This window comes from Cupressus sempervirens, chromosome 7, assembly GCF_028749045.1.
Source record: "Cupressus sempervirens isolate cs-2001-9-10 chromosome 7, ASM2874904v1, whole genome shotgun sequence".
NCBI lineage: Eukaryota > Viridiplantae > Streptophyta > Pinopsida > Cupressales > Cupressaceae > Cupressus > Cupressus sempervirens.
In genome coordinates this window covers 311,964,075-311,970,392 of record NC_143124.1, presented here as the reverse complement: position 1 = coordinate 311,970,392, position 6,318 = coordinate 311,964,075, and positions in this window count along the sequence as shown.

Sequence of the window (6,318 nt, the reverse complement as noted above, 5' to 3'; positions counted from 1 at the left end):
TTTTATATACCCTATTTACCCTATGTCCACCATAGAAGTGGGATTGTACAATGAGTCTTCTTTTATTGCCTTCTCCAAGGTTGGGGGGGATGAGCTAGAGCCAAAGGAAACAATCACTGGGTAACCTGGACATAGGAAAATAGGGGGTGGGGTTTTCTTAGACAATACGTATTGTGTTGCTAATCAACACTTTGAATCTAAAAACTATCATGAGTGCCATATTTAATTGCATATCAAATGGTTTTACACTAGGGATTTACTATACCTACTACAATTTCAAATATTTGATCATGCTAGGAATTGCGAGTAGTAAAGATTCTATCAGATTCTCCTTAGTCTTAATACTTTTTGCATCTTTATTGTAGTTATTTTACAAGGATCATGTTTTGGATCTCTATCACTGAGTCTAGTTGCTCCCAACAATTTTGGTTGGCACACCCTTAGTTTTCAAATTAGAACATTCCTATTTTCTAAAATTCAAGGGCACTAGTTGTTCATTGTCCAATTTAGACTTGCTACCATTTTCTTTGGGGCCCTGATCAAAGAAAGCAACAGGTTTGGAATTTTCAAATTGTTTTGATAATTTTGATTCTTCATACCATGCTTAGTGATCTAACTGTCTTGGTTGCCAATTGTTGTGCAAATTTTTTTTATAGATTCATCCATAACTTCACGCTTCCTACTCCTATGAGAAAATAAATTCCTAGATACTGCTAGTGCTAGGTAAAGAGTATAAATTATCATGAATTTGTAAGTATCTATTGATGTTTTCCCCAAAATCATAGGATAATTCTATTTTTTATTTTACAACATTTGTTTGTTAGTGTAGTTTTTTATTTTTCCTATTTTGCTAGGTTTTTCCTACACTTTTAATAATCTCGCTTAGGTTAATAAAGCATGTCTTATTAGGTGAATGGTTGTGAGGTGTCACCTTCCTACATGTGAGCATCCATTAGCTATCTTGGGAAGATACTTTGCTATCTTTAGTCCGATAGATGGTTGCTCCTCATTGGTTTGTGTTGCCACCTCCTCCCTCTTCCTAGCCTATATAAGCATGCTACCTGGCTTGCATTTGGATCTCTTGTTTTTGCATCCTCTTAATGCTATTTTGCTTCCAGCATTTGCATTACTCTCTTGGAGACTAACTCTATAATGCTATTTTGATTTTGTATCATTTGCATTCATAGTTAAAATATTTACTCTTTGCACTAGTTTTCTGGGTTATTAATCATATCAGATTCTAACATGGTATCAGAGCTTTTCTATGTGCAAGAGTAAGTTTTAGTTTCCTTATTTGAGAGATTCGAGGTGCGGGGGATAATAAAATTTATTGTAGTTTTTTTGAAAAATGAAGTATTCTCTTCTCTTGAATCTTTGGATGATCCTAAGAATCAGAAAAGTTTTGACAAAAACGGTTTTTCTTTGGAGTTTCAATCTCAAATCTGACAACCAACTTGCATATTTGAAGTTTTCAATCAGTATTGCAGGTTCTAGCATACCATTGATGGACTTAGAAAGCTGATCCAGCATTTGCATGTCATATTTTGGTTGCTGGAGTCATTTTTAAATTTTTGGAGCCATTTTTTACTGTTAAAGGCATCCAATTTACACTACAGCAACATCTTCTGTACATCAAAAAGAAAAAAAAATTTCTGGGTTTTGTTCGCAGCCCTGAAAAACCATCTCGATATGTTTTAGATTTTGCATGCAAGTTGTATATTTTTCAGAATTGAGCATGAAAGGATACAGCCATAGCCCTCTCCGTTGGTAGTCGCAGATTTGAACGCAGTTTTCAAATGTCTCATTCTTGCTCATACAGACTCCAATTTTGATGATTCTTGTTATGAACTTGGCTATTTTTTTGTGCTCTATCCACTAGTGGAGTTTTTATTTTATTTTCATGCATGAATTCTTTAGAAATTGCAGATTCTCAACCATGACTGTGCACAGTTCTCATTTTGAAAACTTCGGAGGATCATAACTTTCTCATACGACCTCGTATCGAGGCGATTCTTTTTTTGAAAGTGCATGATTTTTCGAGTAGATCGCAGTGGTGCTATATGTTTCCTTGATTATTATGCCCAAGTTTAACTTTTAGCATATGCTCTTCATGAGGAGGCCCTATCAATTTTTCTTCCGTAACTTGAGCATACAAACGTATTTTTTTGATCCAAAAAATGTGTCAAAAAGCTGGTTCTGAGAAGAAGATGATGGTACATGTTTTTTTTATTTTTCTATAGTTTGGTTGCTTATTTTGGCAGTCAAAGCCAAATGTTCTATTTTGCCTTTCGGGAGCCATATCTCGCTCATTCAGACTCTTTTCTGGGCTCGCCAGATATCATTGGAAAGCTGGTTCTGTGAGTTATTTAGTTGCAGAGGTCTTTTATCTAGATTTTGCTCTAGGTTCTTTCTCCTTTGAGTTTTGCACTTTCACACTCTAGTGGATTACTTGGATTCTACAGGTCCTGGAATCTCTTCTTCTGTTCTTTTGGCTCACTCTTCTTTCTAACTTCTGAGCATTGTATGCTTCTATTCTGTTGCATTCCTTTTTCTATAAATGCACTAAGATAAAGTGCCTGCTTTTGCATATTTGGGATCTTGTACACCTTGTGTTTGTTTGTACTCACACTCAGTTATAAAGTGCCATGGGGGGTCATGATGTTTTTCCATTTTGTGCTCATCCACCTTTGTCAAGTGAATTTTTCTTCCATGACATTAGCCCATGCAGTGTGTCAATGACACTGCCCTTTATCCTGTGCTTGTACTTCTATTGCACTGTTGGTGTTCTTGATTCTTCTTCTTGCAGATGTTTTTGGCATTGCATTTTAGTGTTCCTGTCACCCCTCTCCCTATTCAACATTATGGGGGGGGTTCACCTGTTGGCTCTATTGCTTCCTTGGTTTGGTTGAGTTATCTACATATTCAGTTTTTGTTCCTATGTACTAGGCGGATGCAGTGGCTAGGCACCTATGCATTTCGGTGAGATGGTTCATCTACTATATAGACACTCGTTAATTCCTACCTTTGGAGGTCACCTCTTCGATTGATCAGCTCTTCGGACTTTGTCTTCTCTACCTAGTCATGCACTATTTCATTGGGGGTTCCAGTCGTTTCTTCTGACAGTGTTTGCAGCTTCATGCTCTTTTTTATTCCTCTCTTTGGGACATTTCCTAGATTGGAGGCTTAGTTTCCTTCATCTAGTTCTTTTTCTTGTATTGGGTACCTAATCAGGCCTTGTTGCCAGGACCCATTTTCCTGCTTTCATGGCTTTGCTAGGATAGCTTCCTGCCAAGCTTCGCTTATGGGGGGGTGTTAGTGTAGTTTTTATTTTTCCTATTTTGCTAGGTTTTTCCTACACTTTTAATAATCTCGCTTAGGTTAATAAAGCATGTCTTATTAGGTGAATGGTTGTGAGGTGTCACCTTCCTACATGTGAGCATCCATTAGCTATCTTGGGAAGATACTTTGCTATCTTTAGTCCGATAGATGGTTGCTCCTCATTGGTTGGTGTTGCCACCTCCTCCCTCTTCCTAGCCTATATAAGGATGCTACCTAGCTTGTATTTGGATCTCTTGTTTATGCATCCTCTTAATGCTATTTTGCTTCCAGCATTTGCATTACTCTCTTGGAGACTAACTCTATGATGCTATTTTGATTTTGTATCATTTGCATTCATAGTTAAGATATTTATTCTTTGTACTAGTTGTCTGGGTTATTAATCTTATCATATTCTAACATTGTGTCCTTTTATAAATCCCAAAACTATTAAAAGTAATTTTTACCTTAAAGGCTTCTTGGAGTTCTATTTCCCTAAGAGAAATACATAATCCAGAGATGAAGATGCAAGAGGGGATCCATATGATGGGTAATTTTTTATTCTTTTATTAGGGTGTATGAATCAAGAAGTTTAGTTCTGGTCATCTCTACTCACATATTTTATCAATTTGACAAGATATGGAGATATAGGGTCTCCATTATATGTCTTTCAATCCTTCAAAAAACCCTGCCAAGCTACATGGTTTAGACTTATGGTCTTGAGATGCAATTCAAAGTGCACATACACCATTATTTAGGAAAGAAAATGAATTTTAGGCTATCAGGTATTTCTTGAGAAACTACTAGTCCACCATACCATAAATAATTTCTTTTTTTTTGTTAGCTTATGTGCTCTTTTATCATTAAAATTGAAGATTATTCATTTTTTTCCTCTCTTTTTTGACTGTCTTTGAAATAGTTCATGTTGCTAATAAGGTTTAATGTGGAGATTAGGTATCTCAAGGTAGAAATAGTCTCCAGGATATGCACATTGGTGGGCAGAAATGCATAACCATCTTTTTCTCTCTCCCTTCTTTTAATGAATGTGGGAGTTAATGTAGAACCATGAATAAAGTTTTGTTGTTAGCTTTTATGATCCTTTTCCTTCTTAAAATTTCATTGTTTCTTAGTTTTTACTATTTAGTGTATTATGAATGATCTTCCTCAAATAGTTTATGTTAATGATAAGATCTGATGTAGATAGTAGGAATCCAAGTATAAAGATATGCTACAAGATGTGCTCTTTCATGGGAAAAAATGCACATGGCAAGGGAACAATTCAAGGATGTTGCAAATATTTATTTACAAACATCAAGTGAGCTACATAAAAATTATAACCTGTTCCGAATTGAATTGCTCATTGATAGTAGTTTGTAAGTGGAAAGAAGATTAGTGTTAGTTTCTTCAAATATATAGGAACCAAGTTTGCATGTAGGTGTATTGTTAGAGCAAGCAATCTATTGCTATCTATGTGCAAAATTAAGCATGCTGAAGAAATTTTGATTCCATCTAGTGCTTGTTGGGCATTGATATAATATATTTGGTCAGGTGTTAATAAAATTCAATAACATGAGTGTGTCTTTTCCCTGCCACCCTCCTCAAAGTAGCAACGAAATACATTATCAGGTTTTATAGAAATGTGCATATTCTAATTATATTTCTTCAATTTTTATGCAACAAAGGAAACATGTCATTCAAGTATATATAAGTGTTATTTCTATCTTAGATGGCAATGGATGGAAATATATTGGAGACCATGTTCATTTCAATCTTGGAAGGTTAGTATCTCTTTGTGATATTTTTTAACTCTTAATATATATTTATTCTTTCTTGTGTTTTATTAGAACTTGTTTTCATGTGTCCATGCTTTGGTGATATGCTAGTTGGTAAGTCATTCAAGGTAAATATGACTTGGTAATTCAACATTTAATGAGATTACTTCCATGTAGTCATCAACCAATAGTGGCTCAAGAAACATTTCTAAAGGACTTACAAATTTTTAGGTAGTGTTCATAGTTTCTATTGATGATAATTACTATTTTGTCATGTTTTTAAATTCAACTCATGTCATAGTTCATTTCCATTAATGTATACAAAGCCTGGGTAAGAGGGATGAGATGCTTAATAGTTTCTATTGATGTTAATTATTGTTTTGACATATTTTTAAATTCAACTCATGTCATAGTTAATTTCCTTTAATGTATACAAAGCATGGGTAAGAGGGATGAGATGCTTAAACTTGACTTGCCTCTTATCAATATGCAATCACTGCAAGTACATTTTTTGGATTACCATACATATGCCTCTCTTAAAGCTATAAGCACAAGTCCAACACTATTGATTGATACTTTATAAAATAGAATTCCTAAACACTTGGATTGATTACAATATCTTTCAATACCTTCCAATATCATCCATTTGTGAATTGTATAGATTCCATTAAATCTATCTTCATTATCATGCTTAAGTCAGTCAAGTGGACTAATAAGTACCATACCATCATGATACCATTAAAATTTGAAACTTTAAAAACAATATTAAGAATCAGACCCAATACAGAAATTGTATCTTAGAACAAGACCAAAAATCTGCACAATGGTTTTGCAATCAAACCAATACCTCATTCAACCAACTTATAATCTATTAGTATTAAATCTGATTTTTTCAAAGAAAAAACTGATTTGTACCATTTCAATCCATGACTTATCCACACTAGCCTGAAATCCCATTCAATGTGATAGAAGTAAAGAACCGATCTCATCTCCTTAAAAAAAAATCAGAATTTATAATAACAAATCTGCTCTCATGTTTCTCCTTCAAACTGAAATGACCATGCATAAAATTCAGACTTAAACATCAGCAAGTAGGCATCTGGTTTCTTCACATTCTTAAATCCATTTCATTGTATTGAAATCAGAATTAAAATCAGCTTGAGTAGAGTCATAACCTTTTCTTGGTTGTTCAAATTTATAAAGAAAATGAATCGATAAAATGAGTATAGCA